The sequence below is a fragment of the Hibiscus syriacus genome, unplaced genomic scaffold (genome assembly GCF_006381635.1).
Source record: "Hibiscus syriacus cultivar Baekdansim isolate YM2019G1 unplaced genomic scaffold, ASM638163v2 tig00112737_pilon, whole genome shotgun sequence".
Classification (NCBI taxonomy): domain Eukaryota; kingdom Viridiplantae; phylum Streptophyta; class Magnoliopsida; order Malvales; family Malvaceae; genus Hibiscus; species Hibiscus syriacus.
Genome location: NW_024063391.1, coordinates 395598 through 416314, shown reverse-complemented (window position 1 = coordinate 416314; position 20717 = coordinate 395598). Strand labels below are relative to the sequence as shown.

Sequence of the window (20717 nt, the reverse complement as noted above, 5' to 3'; positions counted from 1 at the left end):
ATTATTTGATCGTGGTTGGAGATATGTCCACGACCTAGGGCAAGACGCAGTCTGATGTGACAGCCTCAAGAAGATCAGTCAGCATTAGCGGTTTCTAGAAGTAGTCTAATCAACATTATTTGGGAAGATGATGGACGAAATCTTTAGGAATTTAAATTTAAGTTTGAATTCAAAAACACTCGGGATTTATCTTTTAATGTTTATGATAATTTATCTTTGAATTTTCATGTTATCTTTAGGGTTTTAAAAAGTTATAAATACCCTCGGGGTTAACCTTGAAACACACTTGGATTGGATTTTATTTGATTTGATTTGATTTTATTTTGTTTTGTTTTTACTTTTATAAAAGTTTTTCTTCTTTTCTTCTTTGTTTTTACTTTATGTTTATTTTTACTTATTTTCTTAAATAATTCTAAGTATGATTTCTACATGCACTACTAGAAAAAATCCCTTTAATGACGCGCAATCCGCGTCATCTATGGGTGCAGATGACACACAAATTCGCGTCATTGAAGCGACCGACATAAATCTCAGATGACGCGCAATTGTGCGTCATAAATCTATGACGCGTATTTATGACACGCATTTATGACGCTCATTTATGACGCGCATTTAGGACGCTCATTGCGCATCATTGAATCTCCCGTCATAATTAAAGATGACACACATTTGTGTGTCATAAATTTATGACACGCATTTATGGCTTACATTGTGTGTCATTGAATCCCTTGTCATAAATAAAGATGACACATTCGTGTGTCGTGATTGTATTTCGTAAATTATATATATATATTTATATATATATTGTAGATTGACAAATAATCAAACCAAATTACATTTAATGCCTCATAATACTAAATATATATCATATTATATATAAGCAATCCATTTGCATACAATATATTCACATTAAGTTATCAAAAATATTGTAATCATATGTCGATACAAAATATCACGGCATAATAAAGTTTGTCAAATAAAAAGTCCACTAGGAACGATCATCAAATTGTACATTGCAGATAAGTTCAATTATCAAGTCAATCCATATTTATCAAGAAAATCTACAATTTGATCATAGAGGAAGGAAATACGCTCAAAATGAACATGTTCGTAGATCTTACGGAAATCAAAGTGAATATATATGTAATATCACAGGTTATTGCATAAAAATAACAAAATCAAAGGCATGGTTTGCCAGAATTATAGCAGACATAGCTTATTCATACATCAAATAACATAACGATGTTTAGAGACGCATCGTTATTGGTGATTCTGAAGAGACAACATAAGGATCTGCAATATAACATAGTCCATGAAGGCTCTTACTTGGCCTTTGAGATGTCATAGAATGAAGCAGGTGTCTTCCTAGATTTGATACAAAGTTTCTAGAAACATGAGACGTTTTCTTTATAATTAGTTATGCAACCTCGAATACAGAGTTCAGAACATTCTCTTTCAAGGAACATAAACTTGTTTATACATCGATTACAGAAGCCAAACGTAGAATTGTAGCTTCACCCCATGGACGACCTATTAGTTGTAAACCTATGGGAAGTCCTTGTTTTTCATAATCAACCTGGAATAAGCATAAGAATAAAGAAAATGAGACACAAGTTCTAATGGTTTCATTACAATAGTTTTGGGTATTCTTTACGGTAGAACATGATCAACTCCACCCTTTTAGACGGTTTATGTTTCCAGGTCCAGAGAGAACATAAAGTTTAATTAGTTTGGAAAAAGAAACCCAAGCTATAGAGTTACCAGGGGTAGTTTGAACTTGACTCAACTACAGCTTGTCTTGTTCCCTACTATGCAGTAAACCATAATCGAATATAACAAAATGTTCGATTGAATTTGGGACCTCAAGTAAGAAGGCTATGCTTAGACACTGAACTTTCAAATCCAAGAGGCTAAGACTTTCTCAAGTATTCCTTTTCTCAAGGATAGCAAAGGAAACCACTCCAAGGTTTCCTGGATCCTTGACTAAAAATAAGTAGTTCAAGTGAGAAGTTCGAATTCTTAGCAGCAAAAGCTGTATGAAAAACAGATGTTCCTGTAAGTATACCAAACTGGTCTGCACCATAATAGAATTATTAGATTCATGTTTTGACCCCTTTCTGTTGTCAATTGTTAATTTAATATATAATCAAGGAGGAAAGAAATGCATGTCACTTACAGGGACAGTAAGGGCAGGAAGACCAAGAAGATTACCAGCAATAATGAACCGCATAAGGTAACCTATAAAAAAGTGAGTCGCAGTATAAAAGATAAAAAAAAGTAAGCTCATATGTCACTCTGTATGATGATATCAAGTTATGTTACTCAAACTAGGGTGCGAGTGTCAAGTATGAGTATGTGTCCAAAGCAAGTTTTAAGATTTTTAGTGTTTGGAGAATCATCTCCCCATACCCCTGTCTGGATATGCATTTATGGGAGTTGTATATGGTTATTTCAAGAAAAATGAAGAGTTGAAGAAACATGCATGACAAACATGTAACTTGCATGTCTAACTCTCCATTTTCCAGAGCACTAGGTGGTATTTTTGGTGCTGTTGTGCCCCCCAAAACAAAGAAGAAAATAGTAATTTAGTGTAAAGATTACTGAAAGAAATTAAGTGTAACTTAGTGCAAAGGTTACAGAAAGAAATTAAGTGGAACTTAGTCCAAAGATTAGTGCGATAGAATGTTATTATATTGTAAATGACATAAAAAGACTTGAAAAGGTAATAAATTTGACAACCTCCACCATCTGTTCCTAGGGCATCAGAACATAGTTCAGAAGCTACAATTGTTACAGGACCAGAGGAGGATCCACCTGTATATCTTTTGTGTGCATGAGGGTTTCTGGTTGTTCTGTACCCCAATATATTTACAGGTTAAACACACACACACACACACGTATATATGAGATAAGTTTTATAAATTTGGTGATTAATTATTCTAGCCATAAAAGATACATACAAACCACTCATAAAACATTACTGAAATGACATATTGAATAATGTGTCTTTTATACATTTGGAGAACTATAAATTTACTCATAATTTGGACTGTTTCCGGTTGTGCCCAAGCCAAATTCATGCATGCTGGCCTTTCCAATAAGAATCACACCACAGCTCTGCAATCTTGAGACACTAACCCCATACTTCTCAATAGACCGAACTCACGTGTCATAAAATATATATATTCTAGTATGTCTTTCCTGCCACTAAAAAGGGAAAAACAATAGGAAATATTCTTTTAGAAAATAATTGCTAAGCTTATTTACGCTTAGTTGGATGAGGAGTGCAATCTATGTCATCCTTGATTGCCATGAAAATTCCATCCAAAATTGACAATGGATTTCTTGTATGACTCACAGAAATTTTTTTTTATTTTAATTTATTGACTTTCTAATTCTACTGTAGATGGGGAATCTTATAGTAACCATAATATGTGGATGAGAAAGCTTTACAATCAAAATACCTACTTCAAACCTGTGTTGAAGCTGCAGCTTGCTTCCTTATATCCTCGGCCTCAAATGAGATTGACAATGGTGTTGGGGGCTTATGATAGTTACACCCCTCAATTACTGAGATGATTTGTTCCCTACCTATAAACCAAATGTAAGAATACTTAGCTAGATGATAAAATCAGTGTTTGGTAACTGAGAAAATAATAGAAACCAAAAATAGAGAATTTTCATTGTAATTGATTTAGAACAAAAAGAATTCTCTAGCATTTAATGGTGACTTAGAAGGTGTAACAAGTTTCGATCTATAAGCATAAGCATAATCACGAATCTTCCAATACCGGAATGATGGAAGCGAATACTCACTCCAGCAACTAGCAATATCATAATGGGGGAGACACTTTAAGGAAGATTCAACTCGGTCTGTAGGTTTTTCTTCTTCATCCACATTGATTATAGAAGGTTCTGCTTCTATTTGATATTATACAAACAGTCGGCTAGGTGTCAAAGTTCACAAAATAGTGATATGTATGAAAGCCAATTGGTATGTTTCTTGCTTGGTTCCTCATTTCTCATTCTCAGAGTTATCAAAATAAACCAACAAGTTGCCATTAAAAGCATGTCAATTGCAATCTTGGAGCTCCCAAGTTCAGATTTTGTTACTATCAAATTACTATTTCCAAATTACTCATTATGTCAAATTAATGTCTATAGCTTAGACATTGAAACATGGTACACTTGTCATCAAAGCATAAAAGTTTCTTCTAAAATTACAATGAAACAGATAACAAAAAGGTGAGAAAACGATAATGGAATAAACCTTGATGGGGAATTCAAGTTTAAACATGGGTTTTTCTGGAATCTCAGTTTTCTGCAACATCTGCACAAACCAAACATGAAAATCACCATTAAAATTTTCTTGATAATAGACTCGTATTTTAAACTGAGTAACAAATATATAGCCAAAACAAATAGGAAACTTACAAAACAAACAAGAAGAAGAAGAGGGTCGATTCGTCTATTTAAAGTTGTAAATGCAACTAAACAGAAAAACCAAAGAAAATAAATCGTATCGGTATTAGCGAACAAGAGAGTGGGATCATTGTGAGGACGATGGGGAGGGAGAGACGATGGCGCGGTGGAAGAGACGGAGATCGTCGAGTTCATCGGAGGCAGAAATGGGCGGAAGAGGCTGGGGATTCAAACTCGGGCCTAACAAGAAGAAGAGAATCGGGATGAAAAGCAGAAGAGAAAAAGAGAGAATGAAAGGAGTGGAAAATATTAGGCATGAACTGATTATCGAGGGGGTAAGAAGCGGGAAAATGAAAATTATGGGGGAAATTAAAAGATGACTTTTAGAGATGACACACAATTAAAAAGTGTACTTCGTGTTTTTTTAAATGTTTTGGATTATAACTATTAAATATGACACACATTATTTTAAGTCATAAATCGTTCAGATTTTAAGAAACATGACATTTTTATGACACACATTTCTTGCAAGTCATAAATTAGCATGTGTCATCGTTCGTTTGTCATTAAGGTATATTTTCTTGTAGTGATGCTTAGCTAATTTTATCATGTAGCCGGTGGCTTACGATGACTCAATTCATATTGTGAGAATTGAAAAGCACTTAATATCTTCGGATAACATTCTCGATTTTCTACAAACTTGGATTGGCAATCGACCTTTCCTTTACAAATCTTAACACTTTCATTTTAAAAAGAGTTTGTTGGTCTAAATGTTGTTCTGGTTTAAAGTTGAGGAAGAATCGATTGGTAGCAAGTTTGACTTTGTAAGAACTTACTTAGTGGCGGTGCGCTAAGGGAAATTAAGATCGAGTTGGATTCTCATTGAGACAACATAATATTAGTTGGGCTTTTACAGTACTTAAAATTTATTTGGTGCTAACAGCGATAGTTGTAGTCAGACAAAACAATGACTAAATTTGAAATATTGAATTGGAATATCGGTTTACTGGAGAGAAAAGTAAGTTGTAAGGGTTGGGCCTTGTAGCCTTTAACCGACATGAATCCCGAAGTAAAATCTTTTTCAATGATCAAAATGAATTAAGGCAAACCGAAGCTTGAGGCTATTTTATTTCATTGATTTCCTTATCTCAAATTTTACTTTCATTATTTTTCTAGATTTCATTTTTCACAATCACTTTTACTCTTCTACATTTATTTCTAATCTTTTAACTAAACCCCCCCCCCATTTTCTTTACTTTTCCACCAAAAATAGTATCAAAACCTCTCAATGTTAGAAGCTTCCTAGTCCTTGTGAAACGACCATTCTTCTCTTTACTATGCTTATTTATTCTTTACTTTGAGATTAAGGATTATTTATTTGACAATAAATGACACTTGTCAAATTAGTGTCGTTGCCAAGGACTTCGACAAACTTAATAATTAAGATTTGTTTTGATTTATGACCATGAGAAATCCCGACGAGCTAGTAGATTGTGACTGAGATATTGAAGCATTATCTCACAAAATTTACATATAAACATTTCGACAAAAGAGACAACAACAAGAACAACATTCAAAACTAATGTCTGACGTCACTTCTGATGTTGATACACATTTCATGCTAGAAGAACTAGTTTCAACGGGTGATCAAATAATTCGGGTTTCAGCTTAAAACATATCTTATCCACCTTTTTTCTACATTCCATGGATTGCCCATTGAAAATACGCACAAGCATCTCACGGAATTTCACATAGTTTACTCAAGCATAAAACCACATGGAGTATCTAAGGATCAGATTAAACTTCGCGTTTTCCCTTTTCCTTTGTCGATTTGTCTAAGGAATGGTTATTTTACTTACCTCCCATTTCTGTTACAACATGGGCTGACATGACTTATCTTTTTCTTGACAGGTTCTTCCCTACGGAAAGGACGAGTGAATTAAGAAGAAGCATCATAGGAATCTAAAAAAAATTGAGGGTCACTTTACGACTATTGGGAACAATTTAAAAAGCTCTGCTCTAGCTGTCCGCAACACAGATTAACTGAACAGACTTTTCTCCAATACTTCTTCAAAGGCTTTCTTCCTTTAGAGATGAAGATGGTCGATGCTTCTAGTAGAGGAGCTCTCGTGAACATAACTCCAAATGCTATCATAGATTTGATTTCTATAATGGCTTCAAACTCTCAATAGTTTCGCCAATCCAGTAAACCCACTCGACAGGTTCATGAGATAAGTACATTTACTTTAGAAAATAAGATCGATAAACTAAATGATTTGGTTAATTTTTTTTGTCTTTGGTAAAATCTGAACAACTAGATTATGCGGAATATGCACAATGTCAGATCATCCAAAAGATTGATTCCTGATGTTACAGGAAGATGCTGGTGCACAAGTATATGCAATGGGCAATTTTTTTATACCTCCATAAAGGCCTTACAACTCCCACAACAACACTTACAATTTAGGGTGGATGTACCATCCAAACTTCAGCAAAGGATAAAACTTGAGACCAAACCAAGCATATCAACCAAGGCCACTGCCACCACAGTAGTATCAACCATCAAAATCCTCATTAGAGTCTATCGTCGAGCGGTTGGCTTTATCCAATGATAAGTTCCATAATAAAATCAAGGTTCATCAATAAGAGTTGGATAAAAAAATGAGCCCATTAGATCAAACTGTGAGGCGATTAGAGTCATAGGGGTAGTTACCATCTCAAACTGAGTCGAATCAATGATAAAATGTTAGTGACATCACCCTCTGGAGTGGCATTATTATCACACCTGAAATCCCAGATAAAGGTGTTGCATAACCCTAGGAGAAAAATAAAGATGAAATACCATCTTCTCCCACTCAAGGCCCTTCCATATCATCTCCTTCTCCTTCCTCATGCGTCGTTCCACCTCATTTTTTGTCAAGGTTGGTGAAACATGATAGGCAAGCGGAAGAAAAGGAAATCCTTGATGTGTTCTAGAAAGTGGAGAAAAATATTCTTCTCCTTGAGGTAATTCAAAAGGTTCCGAGATATGATAGATTTTTAAAGGACCTCTACACACACAAAAAAATGAGACTTACCAGCAATGAGAATGTGAACTTAAGTGAGAACATCTCAGTTATTTTTCAACGTAAGTTCCACCAAAGTAATCGGTAAGGTCAAAATTAGGCGTGCAATGTGTGATTTTTGTACTTCTATAAATATTAATCCATTTTCCATTTACAACTTACTTTCTATTGAGCCTTTGAAGGAAACAAGAGTAATAATCTGACTCGCCGACGGATCCGTCATTTATCCCAAATGACTCTTGGAAAAAGTACCGGTTAAGTTAAATGAATTAATTTTTCTAGTAGATTTCTACGTGATTGACATTGAAAATGACTGAACCAACACTTCCTCTGAAATTCTTTTTGGTTGTCCTTTTCTGAGCTTCACACGCACCAAAATTGACATGAGAAGTAGTATTTTTACTATGGAATTCGACGGTGAGATTGTTAAATTTGACGTATGCAATGCAATGAAGTACCCCAGATAATATTGTGAATATTATTTTCATTAATATTTTTTATCCTTTAGTAAATGAATTTGTGGAAACTAATTTATCTGATAATTTGTGCAGAGTTTTGGAGAACTACAATGAGGAAATTAGAGAGTTAGAAAATATTTTTTCCATCCATTATGATTTGCGACTAATCCATCTAAATCTAAAATTTTACCTTCTATTTTGTAGGCACTAAAATTCGAGTTGAAGCAATTGTCGGAACACTTGAAATATGCATTTTTTGGAGATAACGCCATTTTATCGGTAATAATCTCGAATAAACTATCAAAAAATAAGAAGAAAAACTAAGGAGGTAATTGGATGGATTATAGCTGACATCAAAGGGCTTAGCCAATCAACACGCGTGCATAAGATCAAAATTGAAAAAGACGCAAAACCATCATGATAAGGTAAACGTCGTCTGAACCCTCTAATGATAGAAGTGGTAAAGAAAGAAATTTAGAATATCCTAGATGCCGATGTGATTTACCCAATATCATAAAGTAGTTGGGTAAGTCAATTCCATGTGGTTCCTAAGAAAATCATAGTGACGGTAATTGAAAATTCTGAACAAGAATTAGTCCATACATGTGTTCAGAATGGATGGACAATTTGCAATGATTATAGGAAGTTGAATTCGTTAACCCAAAAAGACCACTTCCCTCTTCCATTTATTAATCAGATGATAGAATGATTTACCGTTAAATCTCACTACTACTGTCTTGATGGCTTTTATGGCTTTTGTAACGCACTCGCAACATTCCAGAGATGCATGCTTAGCATATTTTCTGACTATATCAAAAAGGTAATTGAAGTCTTCATGGATGATTTTACGGTATATAGTAATTCCTTTAATGATTATCTTTTGAGTTTAACTAATGTGCTAAAGCAATCCCTTAAATTCAACCTTATGCTTAATTATGAAAAATGTTATTTTATGGTTGATAAAGGTTTGATTCTTGGCCATATCATTTCTTCTGATGGAATGGCGGTAGATAAGGAAAAAGTATATATTATATGCTCACTCCCTTACCCCACAACTGTGATGGAAGTTTGATTTTTTCTTGATCATGTAGAATTTTACCGCATGTTCATAAAAGATTTTTCCAAGGTGGCGCAACAGTTGTGTAATTTATTGCAAAAGGAAAAATCTTTCGACTTTGATCCAGAGTGTAAGGAATCGTTCGATATTCTAAAAGATAAACTCATTTTATCATCAATCGTTTAACCACCTAATTCAGACTACCCCTTTGAGATTATGTGCAATGTGAGCAATTCAAGTGTTGGAACTTTTCTTGGATAGAAATTAGGTAAAGAACCTTACATCATAGCTTATGCATTAAGGACATTAGATGTATCTCAGCGAAATTACTTGAATATTGAAAAATAACTCTTCTCCATTGTTTTTACTTTAAAAAAGTTTCATTCATATCTTCTTGGTACTAAAATAATTATTTTATCTAATTATGCAGACTTGAGAAGTACCTGATGAGAAAAAAAGGTGAAGCCACAACTGATTCGATGGATCTTACTCTTACAAAAGTTCAATTAAGAAACTATAGATAACAAAGGATGTGAGAATTTGGTAACCTATCATTCTAGTTGACTTCCCCTCTCCACAATTAACGCGTCGCTTCATGAAGAATTCCAGGAGGAGAGCTTGATGTTGGAGCATAAGACTATCCCATAGTTTGCAGATATGGTTAATTTTTAGCCACGTGTAAGTTACCGTCAGATTTATCAAGATCTAAAATAAATTGTATTAAGCATGAGTCTCGATTTTTTATTTGGGATAATTCGTATATTTGGAAGCATTGCTCAGACTAGGTAATTTGGCAATATGTTGTCAAAAGCAGGGTAAACTCTATACTTAGTTTTTATCATTATTATTCTTACGGTGGTCACTTCAGACCAAAGTGAATAACACATAAAATTCTTAAGTGTGGATTCTTTTGGCCTAATATTTTCTCTGACGCATATTGTTTCCAAATCTTGTGAAAAATGTCATCACATACGGAATTTGAGACGAAGAAACAAAATGATTCTTAATATGATTCATATATGTGAAATCTTTTATGTGTGCGAAATCGATTACATGGGGCCATTTGTTTCTTCCTTTGGAAATTGCTATATTGTTCTTGATGTGGATTATGTATCAAAATTAGTAGAAGCTAAAGCTACCTGAAATAATGATGCCAAAATTACTATTGAGTTTTTAAGAAATTTTATTTTTTCCAAGTTTGGCACGCCACGAGAGATAATAAGTGATCGAGGAACACACTTTGTCAATCAGATCATTGATGTGCTTATGAAGAAGTATGGGTAACCCAAAGAATCGCCACGACTTACCATCCTCTAACGAATGGACAAGCAGAAGTATCAAACCGAGAGATCAAAGTGATTCTTGAAAAAAAAATAGTCAACCAGACTGTAAATATTGGAGTCTAAAGTTGATTTATGCCTTGTGGGTATATCGAACCGCATATAAAGGTCTCATCAGCATATCCCCATATCGCCTAGTCTTTGGTAAATCGTGTCATTTGTTCATTGAATTGTAGCATAAGGCTTATTGGGCGGTTAAGCGGTGTAACGTGGAGATGGATGCAATCGGTGTAGCACGAAAACTACACATTTAAGAACTTGAGGAAATCCGTAGAAATACCTATGATAGTGCTCAAGTATAACACGGTAAAACAAAAGAATTTTAAGTTCGTAGAATTTCTTTTAAATATTTTTCTATCGATTAAAAGGGTTAACTTTTTATTTCAAAGTTTAAACTTTTTGCGTGAAATCATTGATCAAAATGGCTTAGACCTTTTACAATGACACAAGTATTTCACCATGGCGCAATCAAAGTTCAAGACGATACGAGAGTTCATTTTAAATTGAATGGTCAGCGGTTGAAGCCGTATTACGAGAACAATCAGGCTTATTTGATTGAAGAGCTCCTTTTGGAAAAACATGTAGTTTGAATTAGGTCATCAAGCTCAACGACGTTAAACAAAGAACTTTATATGAGGCAATCCATTTTTAATTTCGTTTCTTTGAATTTCATTGATTTTTATTTTTATTTTTATTTTTATTTTCTTATAGATTATTTTTTAACTTTAATTTTTATTTTCAATTTTTTCAGGTACCCATTATTTTTTATCGAACTTAATCAAAGTCGGATGCACCATTTTTTGATCAAATAGTGTAATTTTTAGACCTCTGTATAGGAGCTCATGTGAACGACATTTTCCAAGGATGAGAAGTATATCGTTTCATTAACGGTACACATTAGCATTCCCTCCTCCCAAGGCGCGGTGCATATTACCGAAATCCCAATCTCAATTGAATTTAATTTGGCGTTCAAATTCTTACAAACCCTAATTTCAAACACCATTTGACCAACCTATGACTTCTCGTGGGATCCATTCAAATTTCATAATCTAGTCCCTTTTTTATTTTCAATTTAAAAAGACATATTTTCTAGATAAACCTCTCATATCACCAATCAAACTCTTTCCCTAAAACTCATGTGACCTACAATCTAAAAATCATTCCCCTTTTGTTTTATTTCTCCCATAGCCACTCATAATCACCCTCAGCCTCACTATTTTCTTTTTTTCCTCATTGATACACCATGCTCGACTAAACCTTTACCGATATCGTATCTCTCTGGATCACTCACCGCTCGTCTGCCTAAGTCGTTGTCGCTCTTTTGTTTTTCATGGTGCGAACCCAAAACTAAGGTAACGAGCCCTCTGTTCCACTGGCAATTCTCAATGGTTGAGGCCATTTTGATGTACTGGTATTGTAACATCCCAAATCTCGGGTTAGGAGTTTTTATTTGACCTGAGATAGTTAGACGAGCCTAAATTACCTTACAGTACAAGAGAGCTAAACCCATTTGGGTAGTAGATTAGGGTTGGGGGAGTCCCAATGGATGTTAAAAAGGGTATTTTTAATATTAAGGATAAATAAGGAGGACTAAAAGTGCAATTGTATCCTTATTTAAAACAAAATCTAAAAACCCATTAATTTTGGGTGATCTTATGCATATTCCTCTCTTTTTCTTTACCATTTCATTTGTCTTATTTCCTTCTTCTTCCTCATTTTCCTTTGTCTCCAAACAATAAGGAAAGATTTAAAATTTGTATTTATTCAAGCCTAGTTCAAGAATTCTAAGGTAAGAAACGAAATCTATATCCCAAGAGCTTCAATTCAAGCCCTTAAATACAAGTTTTGGCCATAGTTTCATGAAACAGGTTTTAGTAAGGGTTTAAGGAACCAAAAGTTTCTAACTTGGTTTTAGTGGAATTAAGTGTTAGGAAATGTCCTAGACTTCAAAATAAGCTTCTAAATAAGTTGGTAACTTATTTTACTTATTTTTTATTAGTGAAAGAGTTAGGAGCAAGATCTAAGAAATTAGGAAAAGAAAAGCCGGCCTTTGGGTGATTTGAGGGAGTTTTTAGCCGCTAAGTTAACGCATTTACAACTTCTTCATATTATTTATGAATTATTAGAATGTATCTAGCTAAAGAGTTAGAGTTATGGAGCATTTATGGTAAATTCCCGAAATTATTTTTTAGCATGTTTAAAGACATACTATGATCCTTTAATGTATATGTAAGACTTTAACAATGTTGGAGATCTCGGTAGAACATCTTAGATAATTTTGGGAGTCAAATTCATGCCCAAACAGGGCATTTCTGGGTTTGTTAACGGTATTGGAGGAACAGTACCGATACTATTTTTACGAGGAACAAAATGAAGGAATTTTAGTGTGGAAGTATCGATACTTCTTCATTGAGTATTGATACCTTCGGTAAAGGGGTATATCGATACTCCTAATAGGAGTATCGATACATGTGTATTTTCCAAAACATCAAAGCTAATTTTGGTATCGATACTCGAAGAGTATCGTTACCCTAGCTTGGCAGTATCGATATTGTCCTAGCAATATCGATACTAGCCAACATTTTTCAAGTTGTTTTAACCCTGTAGTATCGATACTCAAGGGAGAGTATTAGTACCATCAGACATATTTGAGAAAGAAGCCCAAGTGAATAAGAGGTTATTATTTGATAGACCCAAGAGAACTAATACACAATCAAATAAAACAAGTGAGAACCATGATTGGTATACAATTACAACTAGAAACAATATCAACTAGGGCAACATAAAACTAGCCTTGGTTGATGCTCGGAAAAATGATCACGACACCCGAGTTGCTTTAGAAGAGGAAGTTAGCAATGAAGTAAAGAATGTCTCGATATCCTTAGGTAGTGCTAAGACACTTGAGACTAAGTAGAAAAAGAGGCTCGAACATTCGTGAGGGATGGGTTATTTAGGTGTTGTGTCCGATGAAGAGATTTCAGACCTCATCCTTGGTGGACCAGAGGGGTATGTGTCCCGAGATGTGTAATCCTTCAACCATACCATGATATCTACCCGAGTATAGTGTGAAGTATATGACTATACTCACTCTTTTATTTTACTTGAGAGTATGAGCATTTAATGAGGACCTTCAGTATGGTTTAGTTGTCAGTGTAGAACTAGGCTAGTGAGCTCAATGTTCAGAATTTGTTTGCGTGCAGGTCGTTAGAATGAGCATTTGGGGAGCCTATCGCAAAGAGGAAATTCCAGCCAGTTCGAGCACTAGAGTACGTCTCGGGTCTTTTCATTAGAGGGCATGTATTATTCATAAACAATCATATATTTGAGTCATAACTCTATATTTTATACTTGGTTTTATTTCAAAATACTTATTTTGAAATACTTATTCATATGCCATCATGTTGATTTTTTTAGTTGAATAGTTTTAATTTATGATTTCCGAAGTGTTCAAAGAAAAATTTTGGGTTAACCACTCTAGTAGTCCCATATGGCATTTTAAGTCAGTCGACTCTGTGTCATATCGATTTAGGTTGTTATATTTAATGGTATCAGAGCGTCGGGTTCAGTCTTTCTTAGGACCCACAGGTTAGAGTCAGTGAGAGTCTATAAATATACATACTTATAGGGAGTCAATAGTTCTCTTATGTTTGGAATAGTGATCATGATTCCTTGTTTTGCCTTAATTTTATGGTTTAAACATGGATGATAGTGCCACTCTAAGCCATGAGGGAAGTGATGAGAGTATAACTTCTTTAGCAAGTGATACCAGTGATGAGCTCATCATGTATTCTAAGTATAAGGTCCCGAGATATGCAAAAGTCGACGAAATAACTTTCTTTCGGGACCTAACAGCCACCCTTAGACACATAGTGTGAGGCATACCCAAGACATCTGCTACACCACCACCCCATCAGCTTAGCCAGCCCCTCCAACTGCAACACCTCAAGAGTCCTATATAGAGAGGCTGCGGAGTTACAAGACCACGGATTTCTTTAATTCCAAAGACGATGATCCCATAGCAGCCGACCAGTGGCTCATAGAGACCCTTAGGACCTTCCTCCAATCGCATCATACCCTGAGGGTATGCTAGAATGTGTCACTGCCCTACTGATGGGTGGCACTATAAACTGGTGGGAGGCTATCAAGATAGCGATGTAGCCTGAGCAACCCACTTGGGAGTACTTTTTGGAAGAGTTCCATCAGAAGTACATAGGCAAAGTTCAAACTGACAATCTGATGGATCAATTTTTACATTTAATGCAAGGAGACCAGTCAATGTTTGAGTATGAGAGGGAATTTCTCCGTCTGATCCGTTATGACCAGAGTTGATGGTGTCAGAGTACCACCGATGAAGGAGGTTTATGGAAGGCCTCTACTTGGTCATCCTCACCCATCTAGCCTCTGACCCACTGAGAGTGTTTGCTGAGTTGATTCACCAAGTGAAGGCGTTAGAGATGGTACTGTTCATGAAAACTGAAGCATCTGACACCACTCCTAGATATAACAAAATGGTAGTTGAGTCATCGAGGCCTTTCCAATCTTTGACCAAGAGAGATAGGGACTCTTAGTGATCTTGAAGGGTTTTGTTGGGTCAGTCGAGTAAGTTCGAAGAGGGCACATGCAAAGTAGGGGTACCACTTGATTCGTTTCCGGTACCAAGATGATAGTTGACTCATGCTAGTATATAGTCAGGGCTCAAGAGGAATATGACTTGACCGATTTTATTTTAGGCACTTTAGCAGTGTTTTCTATTCTAGTCACCTTGTTAATAGGCACAGGATCCATACACTCCTATATCTACTATAACCTGGAGAGAGTAATATCCTAGTAGAGGACCTTGAGATAGGTGTAAGAATATCTAGTCCACTCGGATTAGATGTCTTGGTACACAAGGTCCACTATAGGTGCCCCGTAGAGATTCTAGGTGAAAATTTTCTAAACGATCTAATGGAGCTACCCTTCAGAGAGTTTGATATGATCTTGTGCATTGATTGGTTATCAGAGCACGATGCTAGTTTGAAGTGCAAGCCTAGGAAACTCAAACTTAGGAAGAATGATGGAACCAAGGTCGTGACGGTTGTGAGAAGTCGAAGTGTACAAGGATTGTGTCAACCATTAAGGCACAGAGGATGATAGATCGAGGTTTTGAAGCTTTGTTGGCTCATGTAATTAATACCCAAGTAGCAGTTCTGAGACTCAAGGATATCTAACCTCTTTGAGACTTCCTAGACATTTTCTAGAGGAATTACCAGGATTGCCACCTAACTGAGAGCTATAGTTTGGCATCTAGGTGATACTAGGATCTGCTCTAGTGTCTATTACCCCTTACCACATGGAACAAATGGAACTAAAGGAGTTGAAGGTCTAAATTCAAGATTTTTTGGAGAAATTTTTCATCCATCCAAGTATTTTTCCATGGGGAGCGTCAGTTCTCTTTTTCAAGAAAAAATGATAGATCGATGAGGTTATGACTAACTTAAGGGAATGTGTGTGTTCTCTAAGGGAATGTGTGTGTTCTCTAAGATAAAGTTGAGGTTATGGTACTACAAATTAAAGGTTAAGGATACCGACATAGCCAAGATAACTTTTAGGACAAGGTATAGTCACTATGAGTTCTTTGGGCTCACCAATGTCCTGGTGGCATTCATGGATTTAATGAATTGAGTGTTCTACCCAAACTTTGATCAATTTCTGGTGGTCTTCATAGATAACATCTTAGTATACTCCCGATCCGAAGAGGAGCATGATCAACACCTACACATAGTTCTATAGACACTTTGAGAATGAAAGTTGTTTGTTAAGTTTGCGAATTATGAATTCTAGTCGTTTGAGGTTTCATTTTTTGGACGTGTTATGGTGACAGATGGCATCCGGGTTGATCTTTAGAAAATCCAAATAGTGTTAGAGTGGGAACCACCGAAGAACGTTAATAATGTGCGTAACTTTCTAGACCTTGCCAGTACTATCATCGGTTTGAAAAGGGTTTCTTGATTATAGCTTCCCTGGTGGCTTAACTACTTCATAAGGGAGTTTTTTTTTGTGGGATAGGAAATTACAATAAAGCTTTGAATAGTTAGAGACCATCTTGACCCAAGATCCTATTTAAACCTAACCCGAGTCAGAGAAAGACTTTATTATGTTTAGTGACACATTGCTAAATGAACTCGGTTATATATTAATGTAACAAAGGAAATTAGTAGCCTATTCATCCTATAAACTCAAGCCTCGCAAGATAAATTACCCCACCCATGATTTAGATCTTGCGACAGTAGTCTTTACGCTCAAGATTTTGAGACACTACCTTTTTGGCGAGAAGTGTCACATCTTCACCGACAATAAAAGCCTCAAGTACCTACCCATGTAAAAGAATTTAAACTTGAGATAATGTAGGTGGGTTGATTTGTTAAAGGACTACGACTATGTGATCAACTACCACCCATGGAAAGCTAACGTTTTTCTTATATGCTTTTAGTAGGAAGTCAATGTCAAAGTTGAGGGTGTTATTAACAAGTTTGAGCTTATCTAGTAATGATGGACTTTTAGCTGAGTTACGAGTTGAGCCTGAGTTAGTGGGTAAGGTTAAGAAGTTGCAAAGTTTTGATAGTCAGCTGAGGGCTCGCATGGAGCAAGCCCACTGAGGCAAGGCCCCGGGTTTTGAGTTGCGCAATAGAGACGTACGTTTCTCCAAATGTCATTTGTGTGTTCCTTCAATCAAGCAGTAGCGTAGTAAAATCCTCCATAAGGCATATTAGAGTCCACTCTCAGTTCATTTGGGTAGTAATAAGATGTACCAAGAGCTTCGGCCCTTGTATTGGTGGGTAGACATGAAGAAGGAGGTGTGTGAGTTCTTTATGAAGTGTTTGGTATGTCAGTAACTCAAGGTAGAACATCAGGTTCCTTTAAGGTTACTCCAACAGATTTAGATAATGTAGTGGAAGAGGTACAGAGTGACTATGGACTTCGTGACGGAGTTACCTATAACTAGGTAGAGGCACGATGTAGTGTAGGTTAGCTGATCATTTAACCAAGACTACTCATTTTCTATCGATTCAGATGGATTACACCTTAGAGAGTCTACCATAGTTGTAGGACCGTGAAATTGTGAGGTTGTATGGAGTACCAACATCGATCATTTCAAAAAGAGACCCTCGTTTCACTTCCTGGTTTTGGAAAGCTCTCTATGAATCCTTGGGAACCAAACTACATTTTAGCACCGTTTTTCACCCCTAAAAGGATGGTCAGTTTGAGCGCATCATTCAGATCCTAGAGGACATGCTCAAGTGCACCATCATAGCCAGTCTAGTATCCAAATGGCTTCGTACAAGGCTTTATACATATGCAAGTGTAGGACTCTGCTTTGTTGGACAGGGCTCAGTGAGGGGAAGTTAGTGGGCCTGGATTTGATTAAATAAACTGAAGAAAAGGTTCAATTGATTCATAGTCATTTAAAGAAAGCTTCCGATAAGAAAAGTTTGTATGATGAATTGAAACGTAAAGATATCAAGTTTGTCATGGGGGACAAGGTGTTTCTCAAGTTATCTCCATGGAAGAAGGTTCTCCGGTTTGGATGCAAGGGAAAATTGACCCCGCGTTTCATAGGGTCGTATTAGATACCGAGAGATAGACCTGTAGCTTACTGGTTGGCCTTAACCCTAGAGTTAGAGCACATACACAATGTTTTTCACGTATCCATGCTTAGGAGGTACCGTTCTGACCCCTCACACATCATACCCTTAGAGAAAATTGAGGTAAACCAAGACATGACTTATGAGGAAAAGCTGATAAGGACCTTAGAAAGGGAAGTGAATGAGCTAAGGAATAAACGAATTCCTCAAGCCAAGGTTTTGTGGAGAAAGCATGGCATCAAACAAATAACTTGGGAAACCAAGAAGGATCTGCAACTTCAGTATCCACATATATTCTACCTAGTTAAATTTTGAGGACAAAATTTCTTATGAGAAAGGGAGAGTTGTAAAGCTCCAAATCCCGGGTTAAGAGTTTTAGGTTGACCCGAGATAGTTAGACAAACCTAAATTACCTTGCAAGATAGCTAGACCAATTGAGGTTGTAGATTGGGCTTAGTAAGAGGCCTAATTGAGGTTAAAGAGGGTATTTTTAATATTAGGGAGAAAGAACGATCACTAAAAGTGCAATTACACCCTTGTTTGAAACAAAAGCTAAAACACCATTAATTTTGGGTGATTTCACGCATGTTCCTCTCTTTTTCTTCACCATTTCTTTTGTCTTCTTTCCTTCTTATTCCAATTTTTCCTTCCTCTCAAAACACTCATCAAAGATTTAAACTTTTTAGTTATTCAAGAATAGTTTAAGAATTCTAAGGTAAGAAACAAAATCTACATCCCAAAAACTTTAACTCAAACCCTTAAATGCAAGTTTTGGCCATAGTTTCATGAAATGGGTTTCAGTGGGGGTTCAAGGAACCAAATGTTTCCAGCTCATTTTTAGTGGAATTAAGTGTTATAAAATGTCCTAGACTTCAAACCAAGCTTCTAAATGAGTTGGTAACTCATTTGCCTTATTTTTTATTAGTTAAAATGTGATAGAAAGTTCTAAGACAAGAGGGAAAGAGAAGTTGACCTTTGGTAACACATTTACAACTCCTTCATATCATTTGGAATCATCAAATGCATCTAGCTAGAGAGTTTGAGTTTATGAAGCATTCATGGTAGATTTATGAAATTATTTTTACTGTATACATAAGACTTTAACAATGTTGGGGACCTTAGTAGGACATCCTGCATAATTTTGAGAGTCAAACTCGTACCCAAACAGGGCATTTCTAGGTTTGGATATCGTACTGGAGGAACAATACCGATATTATTTTTATAAGGAATAAAATGAGGAAATTTTAGTGTGGAATTATCGATACTTCTTCATTGAGTATCAATACTGTTTATAGAGTATCGATACTCCTCATATGAGTATCGATACCAGGGGTATTTTTCAAAACATCAAAGCCAATTTTGGTATCGAAACAAAGAGTATTGATACCCTAGCTTGGGAGTATCGATATTGTCCTAACAATATCGATACTACCCATAATTTTCAGCTTATTTTAACCCTATAGTATCGATACTCAAGGTCGAGTATCAGTAACATCATACATCTTTGGGCAATAAGCCCAAGTGAATGAGAGGTTGTGATTTGATGGACCCAAGAGCACTAATACATAATCAAATAAGACTACAAGTGAGAACCATGAATTAAATAAAATCACAAATAGAAATAATATCAAATAGGGAAACATAAAACTAGCCTTGGTTGATGCTCGAGAAAAATATCATGACACCCGAGTTAATTTAGAAGAGGAAGTTAGCAACGAAGTATAGAATGTTCGAATATCCTCAGGTAGTGCGCGAGGCACTTAAGACTAACTAAGGTGTGAGGCCCAGGATGGGTTAGTTTGGTGTTATGTCCAATAAAGAGATTTTAGACCTCATCCTTGGTGAACTAGAGGGGTGTGTTCCGATATGAGTAACCCTCCAACCACACCATAATGTCTACCTGAGTATAATCTGTAGTATACGAGTATACTCACTTTTTTATTGAAGCATTTAATGAGTACCATTTGTATGGTTTAGTTATTAGTATTGCACTGGCCTAGTGAGCTCAGTGTTCGAAATTTGTTTTCATTCATAGGACTTTAGGAGGAGTATTCGGGGAGTCTATTGCATAGAAGACATTCCAGACAGTTCAAGCAGCAAAGTACGTCTCGAGTCTTTCCATTAGAGGGAATGTATTATTCGTTGACCTTCAAGTATTTAAGTCGTAACTCTATTTTTTATACTTGATTGTATTTATTATTTTGAAATACTTATTTTGGGAGTTCTCAATGTAAACCTTATTTTAAATGATGTTGATTTCTTTTGGTTGAATGGTTTTAATTTATGATTTCCAACGTGTTCAAAGAAAAATTTTAGGCTAACCACTCTTTTGGTCACGTGTGACATTTTAAATCGATCGACTTTGTGTCTATCGATTTAGGGTGTTACAGGAATTTATGGAAGTCTCGAGTGACTCGGACACAATGTCTATCAATAGAAGGTACCTGTGCCTCCACCAGTTGAGGCCGAACCATATCAAGTGTCGTTTGTCTCATCCCCATCCATCGGTCACTACTCACATCGATCCGATGCGGCCAAACCAAGTAATGCACGCTAGTTGTCCCCTCCACAATCATCATTCTCGTCATTCTAGTCTATGTCAATTGTGTCTTCTTTCTTCTCTCGACCGATACATTTGGTTGTTTCGCCTTACTCGATGCGCTCGACATCATCAAAAGAGTACACTGAGGTAAATTATGAACCAATTTTGATTTAACCGTTACTAATGTATCACTCTATTTTTGGATTTA

General features: G+C 35.9%; 1 pseudogene; it reads right to left on the bottom strand.

Moving 5' to 3' along the window:
* Positions 1-1322: 1322 nt before the first annotated feature.
* Positions 1323-20555, bottom strand: LOC120182713 (annotated as a pseudogene).
* Between the last annotated feature and the right edge of the window lie 162 nt (positions 20556-20717).